This window comes from Xylocopa sonorina, unplaced genomic scaffold (genome assembly GCF_050948175.1).
Source record: "Xylocopa sonorina isolate GNS202 unplaced genomic scaffold, iyXylSono1_principal scaffold0058, whole genome shotgun sequence".
NCBI classification, from domain to species: Eukaryota; Metazoa; Arthropoda; class Insecta; order Hymenoptera; family Apidae; genus Xylocopa; species Xylocopa sonorina.
In genome coordinates this window covers 1,290,961-1,316,332 of record NW_027490129.1, presented here as the reverse complement: position 1 = coordinate 1,316,332, position 25,372 = coordinate 1,290,961, and positions in this window count along the sequence as shown.

The following is a 25,372-nucleotide window of genomic DNA, read 5'->3' as shown; positions in this document are numbered from 1 at the left end:
CTCATTTCTATGTTTCATGATATGATATAAAATCCCTAGCGAAGTGTCATGTATAGCTCGTATTCACATCAAATGAGTGTAAATGCGACACTTCCTCGCTAGGAAATAGCGATTACAGATATCTACGTATCGGGGAAATAGAGTTTTAATGCTTCTTAAAACGCGATATCGCATCTCATTTCTATGTTTCATGATATGATATAATATCCCTAGCGAAGTGTCATGTATACCTCGCATACACTTCAAATGAATGTGAATGCGACAGTTCCTTGCTCGGAAATAGTGTTTGCAGATATCTACGTATCGAAGCAATAGAGTTCTAAAGCTTCATAAATCGCGATATCGCATATCATTTCTATGTTTCATGATAAGATATAATATTCATTGTGCAGTGTTATGAATACCTCGTATTCACTTCAAAAGAATGTAAATGCGACACTTCCTTGCTAGGAAATAGCGTATGCAAATGTCTGCGTATCAGAGCAATAGAGTTCTAATGCCCCTCAAAAACGCGATATCGCATCTCAATTCTATGTCTCATGATAAGATATAATAATCATTGCGAAGTGTCATGTGTACCTCGTATTCACTTCAAAAGAATGTAAATGCGACACTTCCTTGCTAGAATGTAGAGTTTGCAGGTGTCTACGTATGGAAGCAATAGAGTTCTAGTGCTTCTTAAAACGCGATATCGCATTTCATTTCTATGTTTCATGATAAGATATAGAATTCATTGTGCAGTGTTATGTATACGTCGCATTCACTTCCAAAGAATGTAAACGCGACACTTCCTTGCTAGGAAATATCGTTTGCAGACGTCTACGTATCGAAGCAATACAGTTCTAATGCTTCTATAATCTCGATATCGCACCTCATTTCTATGTTTCATGATAAGATATAATATTCATTGTGTAGTGTTATGTTTATCTCATCTATACTTCAAATGAATGTAAATGCGACACTTCCTTGCTAGGAAATAGCGTTTGCAGATGTCTACGTATCGTGGCATTAGTGTTCTAATGCTTCTCAAAACGCGATATCGCATCTCATTTCTATGTTTCATGATAATATATAATATTCATTGTGGAGTGTTATGTATACCTCGTATTCATTTCAATAGAATGTAAATGCGACACTTCCTTGCTAGGAAATAGCGTTTGCAGATGTGTACGTATCGAAGCAATAGATTTCTAAAGCTTGCTAATTCGCGATATCGAATCTCATATCTGCGTTTTATGATAATATATAATATTCATTGCGAAGTTTCATGTGTACCTCGCATACAAATCAAACGAATGTGAATGCGACAGTTCCTTGCTAGGAAATAGTGATTGCTGATGTCTACGTATCGATGTAATAGAGTTCTAATGCTTCTTAAATCGCCATATCGCATCTCATTTCTATGTTTCATGATAAGATATAATATTCATTGTGCAGTGTTATGTATATCTCGTCTATACTTCAAATGGATGTAAATGCGACATTTCCTTGCTAGGAAATAGCGTTTCCAGATGTCTACGTATCGAAGCTATAGTGTCCTAAAGCTTCTTAAATCGCCATATCGTTTCTCATTTCTATGTTTCATGATAATATATAATATTCACTGCGAAGTGTCACGTATACCTCGCATACACTTCAAATGAACGTAGATGCGACACTTCCTTGCTAGGAAATAGCGTTTCCAGATGTCTACGCATCGAAGCAATAGTGTTCTAATGCTTCTTAAATCGCGATATCGCATCGCATTTCTATGTTTCATGATAAGAAATAATATTCACAGTGCAGTGTTATGTATGCCTCTTATTCACTTCAAAAGATTGTAAACGCGACACTTCCTTGCTAGGAAGTAGCGTGTGCAGATGTCTACGTATCGAAGCAATAGATTTCTAAAGCTTGCTAATTCGCGATATCGCACCTCATATCTATGTTTCATGATAATATATAATATTAATTGCGAAGTTTCATGTATACCTCGCATACAATTCAAACGAATGTGAATGCCACAGTTCCTTGCTGGGAAATAGTGTTTGCAGATGTCTACGTATCGAAGCAATAGAGTTCTAATTCTTCTTAAATCGCGATATCGCACCACATTTCTATGTTTCATGATAAGATATAATATTCATTGTGTAGTGTCATGTTTATCTCATCTATACTTCAAATGAATGTAAATGCGACACTTCCTTGCTAGGAAATAGCGTTTGCAGATGCCAACATATCGAAGCAGTAGGGATCTAATGCTTCTTAAATCGCCCATATCGCTTCTCATTTCTATGTTTCATGATAAAATATAATATTCATTGTGCAGTGTTATGAATACCTCGTATTCACTTCAAATGAATGTAAATGCGACTTTTCCTTCCTAGGAAATAGCGTTTGCAGATGTCTACGTATCGAAGCAATAGTGTTCTAATGCTTCTTAAATCGCGATATTGCATCCCATTTCTATGTTTTATGATAAGATATAATATTAATTGTGCAGTGTTATGTATACCTCGTATTCACTTCAAAAGAATGTAAATGCGACACTTCCTTGTTAGGCAGTAGCGTTTGCAGATGTCTACGTATCGTAGCAATAGAGTTCTAATGGTTTTTAAATCGCTATATTGCATCACATTTCTATGTTTCATGATAAGATATAATATTCATTGTGCAGTGTTATGTATACCTCGTATTCACTTCAGAAGAATGTAAATGCAACACTTCCTTGCTAAGAAATAGCGCTTGCAGATATCTACGTATCCAAGCAATGGGGTTCTAATGCTTCTCAAAACGCGATATCGCGTCTCATTTCTATGTTTCATGATATGATATAAAATCCCTAGCGAAGTGTCATGTATAGCTCGTATTCACATCAAATGAGTGTAAATGCGACACTTCCTCGCTAGGAAATAGCGATTACAGATATCTACGTATCGGGGAAATAGAGTTTTAATGCTTCTTAAAACGCGATATCGCATCTCATTTCTATGTTTCATGATATGATATAATATCCCTAGCGAAGTGTCATGTATACCTCGCATACACTTCAAATGAATGTGAATGCGACAGTTCCTTGCTCGGAAATAGTGTTTGCAGATATCTACGTATCGAAGCAATAGAGTTCTAAAGCTTCATAAATCGCGATATCGCATATCATTTCTATGTTTCATGATAAGATATAATATTCATTGTGCAGTGTTATGAATACCTCGTATTCACTTCAAAAGAATGTAAATGCGACACTTCCTTGCTAGGAAATAGCGTTTGCAAATGTCTGCGTATCAGAGCAATAGAGTTCTAATGCCCCTCAAAAACGCGATATCGCATCTCAATTCTATGTCTCATGATAAGATATAATAATCATTGCGAAGTGTCATGTGTACCTCGTATTCACTTCAAAAGAATATAAATGCCGTACTTCCTTGCTAGGATGTAGCGTTTGCAGAAGTCTACGTATTGAAGCACGGGGGTTCTAATGCAACTTAGAACGCGATATCGCATCTCATTTCTATGTCTCATGATAAGATATACTATTCACTCCGAAGTGTCATGGGTACCTCGTATTCACTTCAAAAGAATGTAAATGCGACACTTCCTTGCTAGAATGTAGAGTTTGCAGGTGTCTACGTATGGAAGCAATAGAGTTCTAGTGCTTCTTAAAACGCGATATCGCATTTCATTTCTATGTTTCATGATAAGATATAGAATTCATTGTGCAGTGTTATGTATACGTCGCATTCACTTCCAAAGAATGTAAACGCGACACTTCCTTGCTAGGAAATATCGTTTGCAGACGTCTACGTATCGAAGCAATACAGTTCTAATGCTTCTATAATCTCGATATCGCACCTCATTTCTATGTTTCATGATAAGATATAATATTCATTGTGTAGTGTTATGTTTATCTCATCTATACTTCAAATGAATGTAAATGCGACACTTCCTTGCTAGGAAATAGCGTTTGCAGATGTCTACGTATCGTGGCATTAGTGTTCTAATGCTTCTCAAAACGCGATATCGCATCTCATTTCTATGTTTCATGATAATATATAATATTCATTGTGGAGTGTTATGTATACCTCGTATTCATTTCAATAGAATGTAAATGCGACACTTCCTTGCTAGGAAATAGCGTTTGCAAATGTGTACGTATCGAAGCAATAGATTTCTAAAGCTTGCTAATTCGCGATATCGAATCTCATATCTGCGTTTTATTATAATATATAATATTCATTGCGAAGTTTCATGTGTACCTCGCATACAAATCAAACGAATGTGAATGCGACAGTTCCTTGCTAGGAAATAGTGATTGCTGATGTCTACGTATCGATGTAATAGAGTTCTAATGCTTCTTAAATCGCGATATCGCACCTCATTTCTATGTTTCATGATAAGATATAATATTCATTGTGTAGTGTTATGTTTATCTCATCTATACTTCAAATGAATGTAAATGCGACACCTCCTTGCTAGGAAATAGCGTTTGCAGATGTCTGCGTATCGTGGCATTAGAGTTCTAATGCTTCTCAAAACGCGATATCGCATCTCATTTCTATGTTTCATGATAAGATATAATATTCATTGTGCAGTGTCATGTATATCTCGTCCATACTTCAAATGAATGTAAATGCGACACTTCCTTCCTGGGAAATGTCGTTTGCAGATGTCTACGTATCGTGGCATTAGAGGTCTAATGCTTCTCAAAACGCGAAATCGCTACTCATTACTATGTTTCATGATAATATATAATATTCATTGCGGAGTGTTATGTATACCTCGCATACACTACAAATGAATGTGAATGCGACAGTTCCTTGCTAGGAAATAGCGTTTGCAGACATCTACGTATTGTTGCATTAGAGTTCTAATGCCTCTCAAGACGCGATATCGCTACTCATTACTTTGTTTCATGATAATATATAATATTCATTGTGGAGTGTTATGTATACCTCGTATTCATTTCCATAGAATGTAAATGCGACACGTCCTTGCTAGGAAGTAGCGTTTGCAGATGTCTACGTATCGAAGCAATAGTGTTCTAATGATTCTTAAATCGCGATATCGCATCTCATGTCTATGTTTCATGACAATATATAATATTCATTGCGAAGTGTCATGTAAACCTCGCATACACTTAAAATGAATGTAAATGCGACACTTCCTTCCTAGGAAATAGCGTTTGCAGATGTCTACGTATCGAAGCAATGGATTTCTAATGCTTGCTAATTCGCGATATCGCATCTCATATCTATGTTTCATGATAATATATAATATTCATTGCGAAGTTTCATGTGTACCTCGCATACAATTCAAACGAATGTGAATGCGACAGTTCCTTGCTAGGAAATAGCGTTTGCAGATGTTTACGTATCGAAGTAATAGACATCTAATGCTTCATAAATCGCGATATCGCATCTCATTTCTAGGTTTCATGATAAGATATAATATTCATTGCGAAGTGTCACGTATACCTCGTATTCCTTTCAAAAGAATGTAAATGCGACACTTCCCTGCTAGGAAGTAGCATTTGCAGATGTCTACGTATCGAAGCAATAGTGTTCTAATGCTTCTTAAATCGCGATATCGCATCTCATTTCTATGTTTCATGATAATATATAATATTCATAGCGAAGTGTCATCTATACCTCGTATTCCTTTCAAAAGAATGTAAGTGCGACACTTCCTTGTTAGGAAGTAGCGATTGCAGATGTCTACGTATCGCAGCAATAGAGTTCTAATGCTTCTCAAAACGCGATATTGCTACTCAATGCTATGTTTCATAATAATATATAACATTCATTGTGGAGTGTTATGTATACCTCGTATTCACTTCAAAAGAATGTAAATGCGACACTTCCTTGCCAGGAAATAGCCTTTGCAGATGTCTACGTATTGAAGCAATAGAGTTCTGAATCTTCGTAAAATATGATATCGCATCTCTTTTCTATGTTTCATGATAAGATATAATATTCATTGGGAAGTGTCATGCTTACCTGGTATTCATTTCAAAAGAATGTAAATGCGACACTTCCTTGCTAGGTAATAGCGTTTGCAGATATCTACGTATCGAAGCTCTAGACATCTAATGCTTCATAAATCGCCATATCGCATCTCAATTCTATGTTTCATGATAAGATATAATATTCATTGCGGAGTGTTAAGTATACCTCGTATTCACTCAAAAGAGAGTAAACGCGACACTTCCTTGCCAGGAAATAGCATTTGCAGATGTCTACGTATCGTAGCATTAGAGTTCTAATGCTTCTCAAAACGCGATATCGCTAATCAATGCTATGTTTCATGATAATATGTAATATTCATTGTGGAGTGTTATGTATACCTCGTATTCACTTCAAAGGAATGTAAATGCGACACTTCCTTGCTTGGAAATAGCGCTTGCAGATGTCTACGTATCGAAGCAATAGAGTTCTAATGCTTCTTAGATCGCCAAATTGCATCTCATTTCTATGTTTCATGATAAGATATAATATTCATTGTGGAGTGTTATGTATACCTCGTATTTACTTCAAAAGAATATAAACGCGACACTTAATTGCCGGGAAATAGCGCTTGCAGATGTCTACGTATCGAAGCAATAGTGTTTTAATGCTTCTTAAATCGCCATATTACATCACATTTCTATGTTTCATGTTAAGATATAATATTCATTGTGGAGTGTTATGTATACCTCGTATTCACTTCAAATGGATGTAAATGCGGCACTTCCTTGCTAGGAAATAGCGTTTGCAGATGTCTACGTACCGTGGCATTAGATTTCTAATGCTTTCAAAACGCGATATCATTACTCATTACTATGTTTCATGATAATATATAATATTCATTGTGGTGTGTTATGTATACCTCGTATTCACTTCAAAAGAATGTAAATGCGACACTTCCTTGGTAGGTAGTAGCGTTTGCAGATGTCTACGTATCGAAGCAATAGAGTTCTAATGCTTCTTAAATCGTCATATCGCATCACATATCTACGTTTCGTGATATGATATAATATTCATTGCGATGTGTCATGTATACCTCGTATTCCTTTCAAAAGAATGTAACTGCGACACTTCCTTGCTGGGAAATAGCGTTTGCTGATGTCTACGTATCGAAGCAATAGTGTTCTAATGATTCTTAAATCGCGATATCGCATCTCATTCCTATGTTTCTTGATATGATATAATATTCATTGTGCAGTGTTATGTATACCTCGTATTCACTTGAAAAGAATGTAAATGCTACATTTCCTTCCAAGGAAGTAGTGTTTACAGCTGTCTACGTATCGAAGCAATACAGTTCTAATGCTTCTTAAATCGTCATATCGCATCTCATATCTACGTTTCATGATATGATATAATATTCATTGCGATGTGACATGTATACCTCGTATTCCTTTCAAAAGAATGTAACTGCGACACTTCCTTGCTGGGAAATGGCGTTTGCAGATGTTTACGTATCGAAGCAATAGTGTTTTAATGCTTCTTAAATCGTCATATCGCATCTCATTTCTATGTTTCATGATAAGATATAATATTACTTGCGAAGTGTCATGTATACCTCGTATTCCTTTCGAAAGAATGTAAATGCGACACTTCCTTGCTAGGATATAGCGTTTGCAGATGTCTCCGTATAGAAGCAATAGAGATATAATGCTTCTCAAAACGCGATATCGCAACTCATTACTATGTTTCATGATAATATATAATATTCACTGTGGAGTGTGATGTATACCTCGTATTCACTTCTAAGAAATGTGAATGCGACACTTCCTTGCTAGGAAATAGCGTTTGCAGATGTCTACGTATCGAAGCAATAGACTTCTAAAGCTTGCTAATTCGCGATATCGCATCGCATTTCTATGTTTCATGATTAGATATAATATTCATTGTGCAGTGTTATGTATATCTCGTCTAAACTTCAAATGAATGTAAATGCGACATTTCCTTGCTAGGAAATAGCGTTTGCAGATGTCTACGTATCGCAGCATTAGTGCTCTAATGCTTCTTAAAACGCGATATCGCTTCTCATTTCTATGTTTCCTTATAATATATAATATTCATTGCGAAGTGTCATGTATACCTCGCATACACTTAAAATGAATTAAATACGACATTTCCTTGCCAGGAAATAGCGTTTGCAGATTTCTACGTATTGTAGCAATAGAGTTCTAATGCTTCAAATATTGCGAAATCGCATAATTTCCTATGTTTCATGATACGATATAATATCCATTGTGGAGTGTTATGTATACCTCGTATTCACTTCAAATGAACGTATTTGCGACACTTCCTTTATAGGAAATGGCGTTTCCAGATGTCTACGTACCGAAGCAAAAGAGTTCTAATACTTCTTAAAACGCGATATCGCATCTAATTTCTATGTATCGTGATAAGATATAATATTAATTGTGGAAAGTTATGTCTACATCGTATTCACCTCAAAGGAATGTAAGTGCGACACTTCCTTGCAAGGAAATAGCGTTTGCAGATGTCTACGTAACGAAGCAATAGAGTTCTAAAGCTTGCTAATTCGCGATATCGCATCTCATATCTATGTTTCATGATAATATATAATATTCATTGCGCTAGTTTCATGTATACCTCGCATACAATTCAAACGAATGTGAATGCGATAGTTCCTTGCTGGGAAATAGTGTTTGCAGAAGTCTACGTATCGAAGCAACAGCGTTCTAATGCTTCTTAAATCGTCATATCGCATCTCATTTCTATGTTTCATGATAATATATAATACTCATTGAGAAGTGTTATGTATACCTCGTATTCACTTCAAAAGAATGTAAATGTGACACTTCCTTGCTAGGAAATAGCGTTTGCAGATGTCCACGTATCGAACCAATAGACTTCTAATGCTTCTTAAATCGCCATATCGCATCTCATTTCTGTGTTTCATGATAAGATATAGTATTAATTGTGCGGTGTTATGTATATCTCGTCTATACTTCAATTGAACGTAAATGCGACACTTCCTTGCTAGGAAATAGTGTTTGCAGATGTCTACGTTTCGTGGCATTAGAGTTCTAATGCTTCATAAATCGCCATATCGCATCTCATTTCTATGTTTCATGATAAGATATAATATTCATTGCGAAGTGTTATGTATACCTCGTATTCACTTCAGAAGAATGTAAATGCGACACTTCCTTGCAAGGAAATAGCGTTTGCAGTGTCTGCGTATCGTGGCATTAGAGTTCTAGTGCTTCATAAATCGCCATATCGCATCTCATTTCTATGATTCATGATAAGATATAATATTCATTGCGAAGTGTTACGTATACATCGTATTCACTTCAGAAGAATGTAAATGCGACACTTCCTTGCAAGGAAATAGCGTTTGCAGATGTCTACGTATCGTGGCATTAGAGTTCTAATGCTTCTCAAAACGCGATATCGCTACTCATTACTTTGTTTCATGATAATATATAATACTCATTGTGGAGTGTTATGTATACCTCGTATTCACTTCAATAGAATGTAAATGCGACACTTCCTTGCTAGGAAATAGCGTTTGCAGATGTCTACGTACCGAAGCAATAGATTTCTAAATCTTTCTAATTCGCGATATCGCACCTCATTTCTATGTTTCATGATAAGATATAATATTCATTGTGGAGTGTCATGTATACCTCGTATTCGTTTCAAAGGATTGTAAATGCGACACTTCCTTGCTAGGAACTAGCGTTTGCAGATGTCTACGTATCGAAGCAATACTGTTCTAATGCTTCTTAAATCGCGATATCGCTTCTCATTCCTATGTTTCATGACAAGATATAATATTCATTGTGGAGTGTTATGCTTCCCTCGTATTCACTTCATAAGAATGTAAATGCGACGCTTCCTTACTGGGAAATAGCGTTTGCAGATGTCTCCGTATAGAAGCAATAGTGATCTAATGCTTCTTAAATCGCGATATCGCATCTCATATACATGTTTCGTGATAAGATGCAATATTCATTGCGATGTGTCATGTATACCTCGTATTCCTTTCAAAAGAATGTAACTGCGACACTTCCTTGCTGGGAAATTCCGTTTGCTGATGTCTACGTATCGAAGCAATAGTGTTCTAATGATTCTTAAATCGCGATATCGCATCTCATTCCTATGTTTCTTGATATGATATAATATTCATTGTGCAGTGTGTCACGTCCCGAGGTGCGGTTGCGCTCGCAACGGTGGCACAAAGTCGTAACCGTTCCCGAAAATAACGCGAATTGCGTCCGGACCGGGTTCGTTGGCGTTTCGGACTCGATAAAACGGTAATCAACACTAAACTTACCTTGCGAAGGCTTGATTCCGCTGTCTGATTTCTCTTTCCAGGTACCTGGAGCGCCTTGGATCCGCAACCGGGATGGCGGCGGCGTACGGCTGGAACGGAGGTACGTCTACGGGAATAAGCGTCCAGGCGGGTTGACTCCGGCTGGCAGGTATCGGCGTTTGGCCCTGACGATTGGCGACTCGTACGGGTCGTGCGGCGAAGGAAACCTCCTTCACAGGAACCAGGACTCGAACGTAGGAAATTGAATATTCTGGTGCATCACCCACGTATTCCCGAGCGAGACGACGAATAAACTCTCTCCTCCCCGCGCGTCGTGTACGCTTTGTCGGAGGTGCAAGGCTCGTCGAGAATACTTGAACTTCGGTTGAATACGGCACGGCTAAGCGTTGGTTCGCTCTAGCTTACCGGGATCGACCTGGGCGCAAGATATTCTGTATACGGTAGAAGTGAGGATGGAGCAACTAAGCGCTGGTTCGCTCTAGTCGTCGAGCCTCAAGACTATCGTAGATGAGATATAGAATTAGAATAATCGCGAGCGTACCCGTGGAGTAGAATTAAGGAATTGTATTTGGACTCGAATAAAGATACTTTGAATCTGGTAAAAATAAACTATATTCTATGATTTCACTATACTAGATACACTTGACTAAATTCTAAGTTACTGACTAGCGATTACAATGAGAATTAGAAATAGTATAAAGTATCGAATGGACTCCGCTATGGGAGTATGGATAGAGACGAATGCATTAGAGCTAATTGCTCGTTGCGAATGAGCCTATTGCTCGGATCGGAAGTGCATCGTTCGGATGCTGGATTAGAACTCCTCGGTTCGGAGATGAGATACGAACTCTCCAGTTCGGAGATGAGATACCAACTCTCCCGTTCGGAGGTGAGATTGGAACTGACTCTCGGATCTCGCGTCCGCGACCTCCTCGGGTCGCGCGGCGCGCGAGTCGCTGGGCCCTCGCGGTGGGGCGGACGGTCGGAGTAGGGCGGCCGCTCGGCCCTCGTGGTGGGGCGGCCGTTCGGAGTGGGGCGGCCGTTCGGAGTGGGGCGCGGCCCGCGTTAAGCGTGAGCCGCGAGCGTCGAGTGTGCGCGCGAGTGCACGGAACATAGCCGTGCATGAATAAAATATATACATATATTTACTTAAATCTAGGTGTGTGTTGGTGTGTATGTACATATATGAGTAGTGCTTATTAGTAGTGCTTATATAGTAGTGCTTATTCTAATCCCACATGTACGAGAAGTACGTATAGGGCTTCTTGATCGCTGGGGATTCGACCCAGTATGTGTCGGAGAGCTCCTCGCCCTCGTAATACGGGGTGAAGTCCTCCCCCTCGTGTGTGGAGATCGCGCGTGGGCGCGGCATGCTGCATCCTTCTTCCCTCTCGTACCTTTGTCTCCTTCTGTAAGGACGGCGAGTCGGCGGGTGGCCCGTGTGCAGGGGCTCCGGATACGGATGCTGGGGATGATGAGTTGGACGCCGGAGGGTGGCAGGCGGTACGCCTGACGTTACAAGTGTTATGTATACCTCGTATTCACTTGAAAAGAATGTAAATGCTACACTTCCTTCCAAGGAAGTAGTGTTTGCAGCTGTCTACGTATCGAAGCAATACAGTTCTAATGCTTCTCAAATCGTCATATCGCATCTCATATCTACGTTTCATGATATGATATAATATTCATTGCGATGTGACATGTATACCTCGTATTCCTTTCAAAAGTATGTAACTGCGACACTTCCTTGCTGGGAAATGGCGTTTGCAGATGTTTACGTATCGAAGCAATAGTGTTTTAATGCTTCTTAAATCGTCATATCGCATCTCATTTCTATGTTTCATGATAAGATATAATATTACTTGCGAAGTGTCATGTATACCTCGTATTCCTTTCGAAAGAATGTAAATGCGACACTTCCTTGCTAGGATATAGCGTTTGCAGATGTCTCCGTATAGAAGCAATAGAGATATAATGCTTCTCAAAACGCGATATCGCAACTCATTACTATGTTTCATGATAATATATAATATTCACTGTGGAGTGTGATGTATACCTCGTATTCACTTCAAAGAAATGTGAATGCGACACTTCCTTGCTAGGAAATAGCGTTTGCAGATGTCTACGTATCGAAGCAATAGACTTCTAAAGCTTGCTAATTCGCGATATCGCATCGCATTTCTATGTTTCATGATTAGATATAATATTCCTTGTGCAGTGTTATGTATATCTCGTCTATACTTCAAACGAATGTAAATGCGACATTTCCTTGCTAGGAAATAGCGTTTGCAGATGTCTACGTATCGCAGCATTAGTGCTCTAATGCTTCTTAAAACGCGATATCGCTTCTCATTTCTATGTTTCCTTATAATATATAATATTCATTGCGAAGTGTCATGTATACCTCGCATACACTTAAAATGAATTATATACGACATTTCCTTGCCAGGAAATAGCGTTTGCAGATTTCTACGTATCGTAGCAATAGAGTTCTAATGCTTCAAATATTGCGAAATCGCATAACATTCCTATGTTTCATGATACGATATAATATCCATTGTGGTGTGTTATGTATACCTCGTATTCACTTCAAATGAACGTATTTGCGATACTTCCTTTATAGGAAATGGCGTTTCCAGATGTCTACGTATCGAAGCAAAAGTGTTCTAATACTTCTTAAAACGCGATATCGCATCTAATTTCCATGTATCGTGATAAGATATAATATTAATTGTGGAAAGTTATGTCTACATCGTATTCACCTCAAAGGAATGTAAGTGCGACACTTCCTTGCTAGGAAATAGCGTTTGCAGATGTCTACGTATCGTAGCAACGGAGGTCTAATGCTTCTTATATCGCGTTATCGCATCTCATTCCATGTTTCATGATAAGATATAATATTCATTGCGAAGTGTCATGTATACCGTGTATTCACTTCAAATGAGTGTAAACGCGACACTTCCTTGCTAGGCATTAGCGTTTGTAGATGTCTACGTACCGAGGCAGTAGAGTTCTAATGCTCCTTAAAACGCGGTATCGCATCTCACCTTTATGTTTCATGATAGTTATAATATTCATTGCGAAGTGTCATGTATACCTCGTATTCACTTCAGAAGAATGCAAATGCTACAATTCCGCGCTAGGAAAAGGCGTTTCCAGATGTCTACGTATCGTAGCAATATTGTTCTAATGCTTCTTAAATCGCGATATCGCAACTCATTTCTATGATTCATGATAAGATATAATATTCATTGCGAAGTGTCATGTATACCTCGTATTCACTTCAAAATAATGTAAATGCGAAACTTCCTTGCTAGGAAATAGCGTTTGCAGATGCCACCGTTTCGAAGCAACAGAGCTCTAATGCTTCAAATATTGCGAAATCGCATAATTTCCTATGTTTCATGATAAGATATAATATTAATTGTGGAAAGTTATGTCTACATCGTATTCACCTCAAAGGAATGTAAGTGCGACACTTCCTTGCTAGGAAATAGCGTTTGCAGATGTCTACGTATCGTAGCAACAGAGGTCTAATGCTTCTTAAATCGCGATATCGCACCTCATTCCTATGTTTCATGATAAAATATAATATTAATTGTGGAGTGTCATGTATACCTCGTATTCACTTCAAATGAATGTTAATGCGACACTTCCTTGCTAGAATATAGCGTTTGCAGATGTCTCCGTATAGAAGCAATAGAGATATAATGCTTCTTAAATCGCGATATCGCATCTCATATACATGTTTCGTGATAAGATGTAATATTCATTGCGAAGTGGCTTGTATACCTCGTCTACACTTCAAATGAATGTAAATGCGACACTTCCTTCCTAGGAAATAGAGTTTGCAGATATCTAGGTATCGAAGCACTAGAGTTCTTATGCTTCTCAAATCGCGATATCGCATCTCATTTCTATGTTTCATGATGAGATGTAATAATCATTGCGAAGTGTCATGTATACCTCGTCTACGCTTCAAATAAGTGTAAATGCGACACTTCCTTGCTTGGAAATAGCGTTTGCAGATGCCTCCGTTTCGAAGCAATAGAGTTTTAATGCTTCTTAAAACGCGATAACGCATCTCATTTCCATGTTTCATGATAAGGTATAATATTCATTGCGAAGTGTCATATATACCTTGTATTCACTTCAAAAGAATGCAAATACGACACTTCCTTGCTAGGAAGTAGCGTTTGCAGATGTCTACGCTTCGAAGCAATAGAGTTCTAATGCTTCTTAAATCGCGATATCGCTGCTCATTTCTATGTTCCATGATAAGATATTATATTCATTGTGGAGTGTTATGCTTCCCTCGTATTCACTTCATAAGAATGTAAATGCGACACTTCCTTGTTAGGAAGTAGCGTTTGCAGATGTCTACGTATCGAAGCAATAGAGTTCTAATGCTTCTTAAATCGCCATATTACATCACATTTCTATGTTTCATGATAAGATATAATATTCATTGCGAAGTGTCATGTACACCTCGTACTCCTTTCAAAAGAATGTAAATGCGACACCTCCTTGCTAGGAAGTAGCGTTTGCAGATGTCTACGTATCGAAGCAATCGAGTTCTAATGCTTCTTAAATAGTCATATCGCATCTCATTTCTATGTTTCATGACAATATATAATATTCATTGCGAAGTGTCATGTATACCTCGCATACACTTAAAATGAATGTAAATGCGACACTTCCTTGCTAGGAAATAGCGTTTGCAGATGTCTACGTATCGTGGCATTAGAGTTCTAATGCTTCTCAAAACGCGATATCGCATCTCATTTCTATGTTTCATGATAAGATATAGTACTCATTGTGGAGTGCTATGTACACCTCGTATTCGTTTCAAAAGAATGTAAATGCGACACTTCCTTGCTAGGAAGTAGCGTTTGCAGATGTCTACGTATCGAAGCAGTAGTGTTCTAATGCTTCTTAAATCGCGATATCGCATCTCATTTCTATGTTTCATGACAATATATAATATTCATTGCGAAGTATCATGTATACCTCGTATTCACTTCAAAAGAATGTAAACGCGACACTTCCTTGCTAGGAAATAGCGTTTGCAGATGTCTACGTATCGAAGCAATAGAGTTCTAAATCTTTCTAATTCGCGATATCGCATCTCATTTCTATGTTTCATGATAAGATATAATATTCATTGTGGAGTGCTATGTATACCTCGTATTCGTTTCAAAAGAATGTAAATGCGACACTTCCTTGCTAGGAAGTAGCGTTTGCAGATGTCTACTTATCGTGGCATTAGAGTTTAATGCTTCTCAAAACGCGATATCACTTCTCATTACTATGTTTCGTGATAATATATAATATTCATTGTGGAGTGTTATGTATACCTCGTATTCACTTCAAAAAAATATAAATGCCACACTTCCTTGCTAGGAAGTAGCGTTTGCAGATGTCTACGTATCGAAGCAATAGTTTTCTAATGCTTCTTAAATCGTCATATCGCATCTCATATCTACGTTTCACGATAGGATATAGTATTCACTGCGAAGTGTCATGTATACCTCGCATTCCTTTCAAAAGAATGTAAATGCGACACTTCCTTGCTAGGATGTAGCGATTGCAGATGTATACGTATCGAAGCAATAGGGATCTAATGCTTCTTAAATCGCCATATCTCTTCTCATTTCTACGTTTCATGATAATATATAATATTCACTGCGAAGTGTCATGTACACCTCGTACTCCTTTCAAAAGAATGTACATGCGACGCTTCCTTGCTAGGAAGTAGCGTTTGCAGATGTCTACGTATCGAAGCAATAGAGTTCTAATGCTCCTTAAATAGCCATATCGCATCTCATTTCTATGTCTCATGATAAGATATAATATTCATTGTGCAGTGTTATGTATATTCCGTCTATACTTCAAATGGATGTAAATGCGACACTTCCTTGCTAGGAAGTAGCCTTTGCAGATGTCTACGTATCGAAGCAATAGACATCTAATGCTTCATAAATCGCGATATCGCATCTCATTTCTATGTTCCATGATAAGATATAATATTCATTGTGTAGTGTTATGTTTATCTCATCTATACTTCAAATGAATGTAAATGCGACACTTCCTTGTTGGGAAATAGCGTTTGCAGATGTCTGCGTATCGTGGCATTAGAGTTCTAATGCTTCTCAAAACGCGATATCGCATCTCATTTCTATGTTTCATGATAAGATATAATATTCATTGTGCAGAGTTATGTATATCTCGTCTATACCTCAAATGGATGTAAATACGACACTTCCTTGCTAGGAAGTAGCGTTTGCAGATGTCTACGTATCGTGGCATTAGAGTTTAATGCTTCTCAAAACGCGATATCGCTACTCATTACTATGTTTCATGATAATATATAATATTCATTGTGGAGTGTTATGTACACCTCGTATTCACTTGAAAAGAATGCAAATGCGACACTTCCTTGCTAGGAAATAGCGTTTGCAGATGTCTACGTATCGAAGCAATAGAGTTCTAAATCTTTCTAATTGGCGATATCGCATCTCATTTCTATGTTTCATGATAAGATATAATATTCATTGTGGAGTGTTATGTATACCTCGTATTCGTTTCAAAAGAATGTAAATGCGACACTTCCTTGCTAGGAAGTAGCGTGTGCAGATGTCTACGTATCGAAGCAAGAGTGTTCTAATGCTTCTTAAATCGTCATATCGCATCTCATTCCTATGTTTCATGATAATATATAATATTCATTGTGGAGTGTTATGTATTCCTCGTATTCGTTTCAAAAGAATGTAAATGCGACACTTCCTAGCTAGGAAATAGCGTTTGCAGATGTCTACGTATCGAAGCAATAGTTTTCTAATGCTTCCTAAATCATCATATCACATCTCATATCTACGTTTCGCGATAAGATATAGTATTCACTGCGAAGTGTCATGTATACCTCGTATTCCTTTCAAAACAATGTAAATGCGACACTTCCTTGCTAGGAAATAGCGTTTGCAGATATCTGCGTACCGTGGCAGTAGAGTTCTAATGCTTCTTAAGTCGCCATATTATACCACATTTCTATGTTTCATGATAAGATATAATATTCATTGTGGAGTGTTATGTATACCTCGTATTCACTTCAATAGAATGTAGATGCGACACTTCCTTTCTAGGAAGTAGCGTATGCAGGTGTCTACGTATCGTAGCAATAGGGATCTAATGCTTCTTAAATAACCATATCGCTTCTCATTTCTATGTTTCATGATAATATATAATATTCACTGCGAAGTGTCATGTAAACCTGGTATTCCTTTCAAAAGCAAAAATAGCGTTTGCGGATGTCTACGAATCGAAGCAAACGAGTTCTAAAGTTTTTTAAATCGCGATATCGCACCTCATTTCTATGTTTCATGATAAGATATAATATTCATTGTGCAGTGTTATGTATACCTCGTATTCACTTCAAAATAATGTAAATGCGACACTTCCTTGCTAGGAATTAGCGTTTCCAGATGTCTACGAATCCAAGCAATAGAGTTCTAATGCTTCTTAAATCGCGATATCGCATCTCACTTCCATGTTTCACGTTAAGATATAATATTTATTGTGCAGTGTTATGTATATCTCGTCTATACTTCAAATTAATGTAAATGCGACACTTCCTTGCTAGGAAATACCGCTTGCATATGTCTAAGTATCGAAGCAATAGAGTTCTAAATCTTGTTAATTCGCGATATCGCATCTCATTCCTATGTTTCATGATAATATATAATATTCACTGCGAAGTGTCATGTATACCTCGCATACACATTAGTTGAATGCACATGCGACACTTCCTTGCTAGGAAATAGCGTTTGATTATGTGTACGTATCGAAGCAATAGGTTTCTAAAGCTTGATAATGCGCGATATCGCATCTCATTCCTATGTTTCATCATAATGTATAATAGTCATTGCGAAGTGTCATGTATACATCTCATACCCTTCAAATGAATGTGAATGCGACAGTTCCTTGCTAGGAAATAGCGTTTGCAGATATCTACGTATCGAAGCAATGGTATTCTAATGCTTCTTAAATCGTCATATCGCATCTCACTTCAATGTTTCATGATAAGATATAATATTCATTGTGCAGTGTTATGTATACCTCGCATACACTTCAAATGAATGTGAATGAGACAGTTCCTTGCTAGGAAATAGTGTTTGCAGATATCCACGTATCGAAGCAATAGAGTTCTAAAGCTTCTATAATCGCGATATCGCATCTCATTTCTATGTTTCATGATAAGATATAATATTCATTGTGCAGTGTTACGTATATCTCGTCTATACTTCAAATGATTGTAAATGCGACACTTCCTTGCTAGGAAATAGCGTTTGTAGATGTCTACGTATCGTGGCATTATAGTTCTAATGCTTCTAAACACGCGATATCGCTTCGGATTTCTATGTTTCATGGTAATATATAATATTCATTACGAAGTGTCATGTGTACCTCGCATACACTTCAAATGAATGTGAATGCGACAGTTCCTTGCTAGGAAATAGTGTTTGCAGATATCTACGTATCGAAGCAATAGAGTTCTAAAGCTTCTTAAATCGCGATATCACATCTCATTTCTATGTTTCATGATAAGATATAATATTCATTGTGCAGTGTTAAGAATACCTAGTATTCACTTCAAAAGAATGTAAATGCGACACTTCCTTGCTTGGAAATAGCGTTTGCAGATGTCTACGTATCGAAGCAATAGGTATCTAATACTTCTTAAATCGCCATATCGCTTCTCATTTCTATGTTTCATGATAATATATATTATTCACTGCGAAGTGTCATGTATACCTCGCATACACTTCAAATGAATGTAAATGCGACACTTCCTTGCTAGGAAATAGCGTTCGCAGATGTCTACGTATTGAAGCAATGGTGTTCTAATGCTTCTTAAATCCCGATATCGCATCTAATATCTATGTTTGATGATAATATATAATATTCATTGCGAAGAGTCATGTATACCTCGCATACACTTCAAATGAATGTGAATGCGATAATTCCTTGCTAGGAAATAGTGTTTGCTGATTTCTAGTATCGAAGCAATGGAGTTCTAAAGCTTCTTAAATCGCGATATCGCATCTCATTTCTAAGTTTCATGATAATATATAATATTCATTGCGAAGTGTCATGTATACCTCGCATACACTTCAAATGAATGTGAATGTGACAATTCCTTGCTAGGAAGTAGTGTTTGCAGATATCTAGTATCGAAGCAATAGAGTTCTAAATCTTCTTAAATCGCAATATCGCATCTTATTTCTATGTTTCATGGTAAGATATAATATTCATTGCGAAGTGTCATGTATACCCCGTATTCACTTCAAGAGAATGTAAACGCGACACTTCCTTGCCAGGAAGTAGCGTTTGCAGATGTCTACATATCGTAGCATGTGTGTTCTAATGCTTCTCAAAACGCGATATCGCTACTCATTACTATGTTTCATGATAATATATAATATTCATTGCGAAGTGTCATGTGTACCTCGCATAAGCTTCAAATGAATGTGAGTGCGACATTTCCTTGCTAGGAAATAGTGTTTGCAGATGTCTACGTATCGAGGCAATAGAGTTCTAATGCTTCTTCAATCGCTATATTGCATCTCATTCCTATGTTTCATGATGAGATATAATAATCACTGTGCAGTGTTATGTATACCTCGTATTCACTTCAAAAGAATGTAAACGCGACACTTCCTTGCTTGGAAATAGCGTTTGCAGATGTCTACGTATCGAAGCAATAGATTTCTAAAACTTGCTAATTCGCGATATCGCATCTCATATCTATGTTTCATGATAATTTATAATATTCATTGCGATGTGTCATGTATACCTCGCATACACTTCAAATGAATGCGAATGCGACAGCTCCTTGCTAGGAAGTAGAGTTTGCAGATGTCTACGTATAGTAGCATTAGAGTTCTAATGCATCTCAAAGCTCGATATCGCACCTGATTCTTCTGTTTCGTGATAAGATATAATATTCAGTGCGAAGTGTCATGTTCTCCTCGTATTTACTTCAGAAGAATGTAAATGCGACACTTCCTTCCTAGGAAATAGCGTTTGCAGATGTCTACGTACCGTAGCAATAGCGTTCTAATGCTTCTCAAAACGCGATATCGCATCCCATTTCTATGTTCCATGATAAGCCATAATTTTCATTGTGAAGTGTCATGCATACCTCGTATTCAATTCTGAAGAATGTAAATGCGACACTTCCTTGCTAGGAAATAGCGTTTACAGATGTCTACGTATCGTAGCAATAGCGTTCTAATGCTTCTCAATACGCGATATCGCATCCCATTTCTATGTTCCATGATAAGCTATAATTTTCATTGCGAAGTGTCATGCATACCTCGTATTAACTTCTGAAGAATGTAAATGCGACACTTCCTTCCTAGGAAATAGCGTTGGCAGATGTCTACGTATCGAAGCAATATCGTTCTAATGCTTCTCAAAACGCGATATCGCATCCCGTTTCTATGTTCCATGATAAGCTATAATTTTCATTGCGAAGTGTCATGCACACCTCTTATTCACTTCTAAGGAATGTAAATGAGCCACTTCCTTGCTAGAAAATAGCGTTTGCAGATGTCTACGTATCGTAGCAATAGTGTTCTAATGCTCTTTAAATCGCGATATCCCTCCTAATTTTTATGCTTCATGATAAGATGTAATATTCATTGCGAAGTGTCATGTATATTTCGTATTCACTTCAAAAGAATGTAAATGCGACACTTCCTTGCTTGGAAATAGCGTTGGCAGATGTCTACGTACCGAAGAAATAGTGTTCTAATGCGTTTTAAATCGCGATATCGCATCTCATTTCTATGTTTCGTGATAAGATATAATATTCATTGCGAAGTGTAACGTATACCTCGTATTCCTTTCAAAAGAATGTAAATGCGACACTTCCTTGATAGGAAAGAGCGTTGGCAGATGTCTACGTATCGAAGCAATAAAGTTCTAATGCTTCTTAAATCGCGATATCGCATCTCATTTCTATGTTTCATGATAAGATATAATATTCATTGTGCAGTGTTATGTATACCTCGTATCCACTTGAAAAGAATGTAAATGCGACACTTCCTTGCTAGGAAATAGCGTTTGCAAATGTCCACGTATCGAAGCAATAGTGTTCTAATGCTTCTTAATTCGCGACATCGCATCTCATTTCTATGTTCCATGATAAGATATAATATTCATTGTGCAGTGTTATGTATTCCTCGTATTCACTTGAAAAGACTGTAAATGCGACACCTCCTTGCTAGGAAGTAGCGATAGCAGACCGAAGCTGGAAGGAATACGTACCGAAGCAATAGAGTTCTAATGCTTCTTAAATCGTCATATCGCATCTCATTTCTATGTTTGATGATAAGATATAATATTCATTGCGAACTATCATGTATACCACGCATTCCTTTCAAAAGAATGTAAATGCGACACTTCCTTGCCAGGAAATATCGTTGGCAGATGTCTACGTATCGAAGCAATAGAGTTCTAATGCTTCTTAAATCGCGATATCGCATCTGATTCCTATGTTTCATGATAAGATATAATATTCATTGTGGTGTGTTAAGTATACCTCGTATTCACTTCAAAAGAATGTAAACGTGACACTTCCTTGCCAGGAAATAGCGTTTGCAGATGTCTACGTATCGTAGCATTAGAGTTCTAATGCTTCTCAAAACCCGATATCGCTACTCATTACTATGTTTCATGATAATATACGATACTCATTGTGGAGTGTTATGTTTACCTCGTATTCACTTCAAAAGAATGTAAATGCGACACTTCCTTGCTAGGAAATAGCGTTTGCAGATGTCTACGTATCGAAGAAATAGATTTCTAAAGCTTGCTAATTCGCGATATCGCTTCTCAAATCTATGTTTCATGATAATATATAATATTCATTGCGAAGTGTCATGTATACCTCGCAAACACTACAAATGAAAGAGAATGCGACAGTTCCTTGCTAGGAATTAGTGTTTGCAGATATCTACGTATCGAAGCAATAGAGTTCTAAAGCTTCTTAAATCGCGATATCGCATCTCATTTCTATGTTTCATGATAAGATATAATGTTCATTGTGCAGTGTTATGAATACCTCGTTTTCCTTTCAAGAGAATGTAAATGCGACACTTCCTTGCTAGGAAAGAGCGATGGCAGATGTCTACGTATCGAAGCAATAGAATTCTAATGCTTCTTATATCGCGATATCGCATCTCATTTCTATGTTTCATGATAAGATATAATATTCATTGTGCTGTGTTATGTATACCTCGTATCCACTTGAAAAGAATGTAAATGCGACACTTCCTTGCTAGGAAGTAGCGTTTGCAGATGTCTACGTACCGAAGCAATAGTGTTCTAATGCTTCTTAAATCGTCATATCGCATTTCATTTCTATGTTTCATGATAGGATATAATATTCATTGCGAAGTGTCATGTATACCTCGTATTCCTTTCAAAAGAATGTAAATGCGACACTTCCTTGCTAGGAAATAGCGTTTGCAGATGTCTACGTATGGAAGCAATAGAGTTGTAATGCTTCTCAAAACGCGATATCGCTACACATTACTACGATTCATGATAATATATAATATTCATTGTGGAGTGTTATGTATACCTCGTATTCAGTTCAAAAGAATGTAAGTGCGACACTTCCATGCTAGGAAGTAGCGTTTGCAGATGTCTACGTATCGAAGCAGTAGTGTTCTAATGCTTCTTAAATCGCCATATTACATCACATTTCTATGTTTCATGATAAGATATAATATTCATTGTGGAGTGTTATGTTTATCTCATCTATACTTCAAATGAATGTAAATGCGACACTTCCTTGCTAGGAAATAGCGTTTGCAGATGTCTGCGTATCGTGGCAGTAGAGTTCTAATGCTTCTCAAAACGCGATATCGCATTTCATTTCTATGTTTCATGACAATATATAATACTCATTGCGAAGGGTCATGTGTACCTCGCATACACTTAAAATGAATGTAAATGCGACACTGCCTTGCTAGGAAATAGCGTTTGCAAATGTCTACGTATCGAAGCAATAGATTTCTAACGCTTGCTATTTCGCGATATCGCATCTCATATCTATGTTTCATGATAATATATAATATTCATTGCGAAGTTTCATGTATACCTCGCATACAATTCAAACGAATGTGAATGCAACAGTTCCTTGCTAGGAAATAGTGTTTGCAGATGTCTACGTATCGGAGCAATAGAGTTCTAATGCTTCATAAATCGTCATATCGCATCGCATTTCTATGTTTCATGATAAGATATAATATTCATTGCGAAGTGTCACGTATACCTCGTATTCCTTTCAAAAGGATGTAAATGCAACACTTCCTTGCTAGGAAATAGCGTTTCGACATGTCTACGTATCGAAGCAGTAGAGTTCTAATGCTTCTCAAAACGCGATATCGCATCTCATTTCTATGTTTCATGATAAGATATAATTTTCACAGTGCAGTGATATGTATACCTCGTATTTGTTTCAAAAGAATGTAAATGCGACACTTCCTTGCTAGGAAGTAGCGTTTGCAGATATCTACGTATCGAAGCAATAGTGTTCTAATGCTTCTTAAATCGCGATATCGCATCTCATTTCTATGTTTCATGACAATATATAATATTCATTGCGAAGTGTCATGTATACCTCGTATTCACTTCAAAAGAATGTAAATGCGACACTTCCTTGCTAGGAAGTAGCGTTTGCAGATGTCTACGTATCGAAGCAATAGAGTTCTAAATCTTTCTAATTCGCGATATCGCATCTCATTTTTATGTTTCATGATAAGATATAATATTCATTGCGAAGTGTCACGTATACCTCGTACTCCTTCCAAAAGAATGTAAATGCGACACATGCTTGCTAGGTAGTAGCGTTTGCAGATGTCTACGTATCGAAGCAATAGAGTTCTAATGCTTCTTGAATCGCGATATCGCATCTCATTTCTATGTTTCATGATAAGATATAATATCCGTTGTGCAGTGTTATGTATATCTCGTTTATACTTCAAATGAATGTAAATGCGACACTTCCTTGCTAGGAAATAGCGTTTGCAGATGTCTGCGCATCGAAGCAATAGAGTTCTAATGCTTCTTAAATCGTCATACCGCATCTCATATCTATGTTTCATGATAAGATATAATATTCATTGTGAAGTGTCACTTATACCTCGTATTCCTTTCAGAAGAATGTAAATGCGACACTTCCTTGCTAGGAAGTAGCGTTTGCAGATGTCTACGTATCGAAGCAATAGTGTTCTAATTCTTCTTAAATCGCGATATCGCATCTCATTTCTATGTTTCATGATATGATATAATACTCATTGTGCAGTGTTATGTGTACCTCGTATTTGTTTCAAAAGAATGTAAATGCGACACTTCCTTGCTAGGAAGTAGCGTTTGCAGATATCTACGTATCGAAGCAATAGTGTTCTAATGCTTCTTAAATCGCGATATCGCATCTCATTTCTATGTTTCATGACAATTTATAATATTCATTGCGAAGTGTCATGTATACCTCGCATACAATTCAAACGAATGTGAATGCAACAGTTCCTTGCTGGGAAGTAGTGTTTGCAGATGTCTACGTATCGAAGCAATAGAGTTGTAATGCTTCTTAAATCGTCATATCGCATCTCATTTCTATGTTTCATGATGAGATATAATATTCATTGTGCAGTGTTATGTGTATCTCGTCTATACTTCAAATGGATGTAAATGCGACACTTCCTTGCTAGGAAATAGCGTTTGCAGATATCTACGTATCGTGGCATTAGGGTCCTAATGCTTCTCAAAACGCGAAATCGCTACTCATTACTATGTTTCATGGTAATATATACTATTCATTGTGCAGTGTCATGTATATCTCGTCTATACTTCAAATGAATGTAAATGCGATACTTCCCACATGGGAAATTTCGTTTGCAGATGTCTACGTATCGTGGCATTAGAGGTCTAATGCTTCTCAATACGCGATATCGCTTCGCATTACTATGTTTCATGATAATATATAATATTCATTGCCAAGTGTCACGTATACCTCGTATTCCTT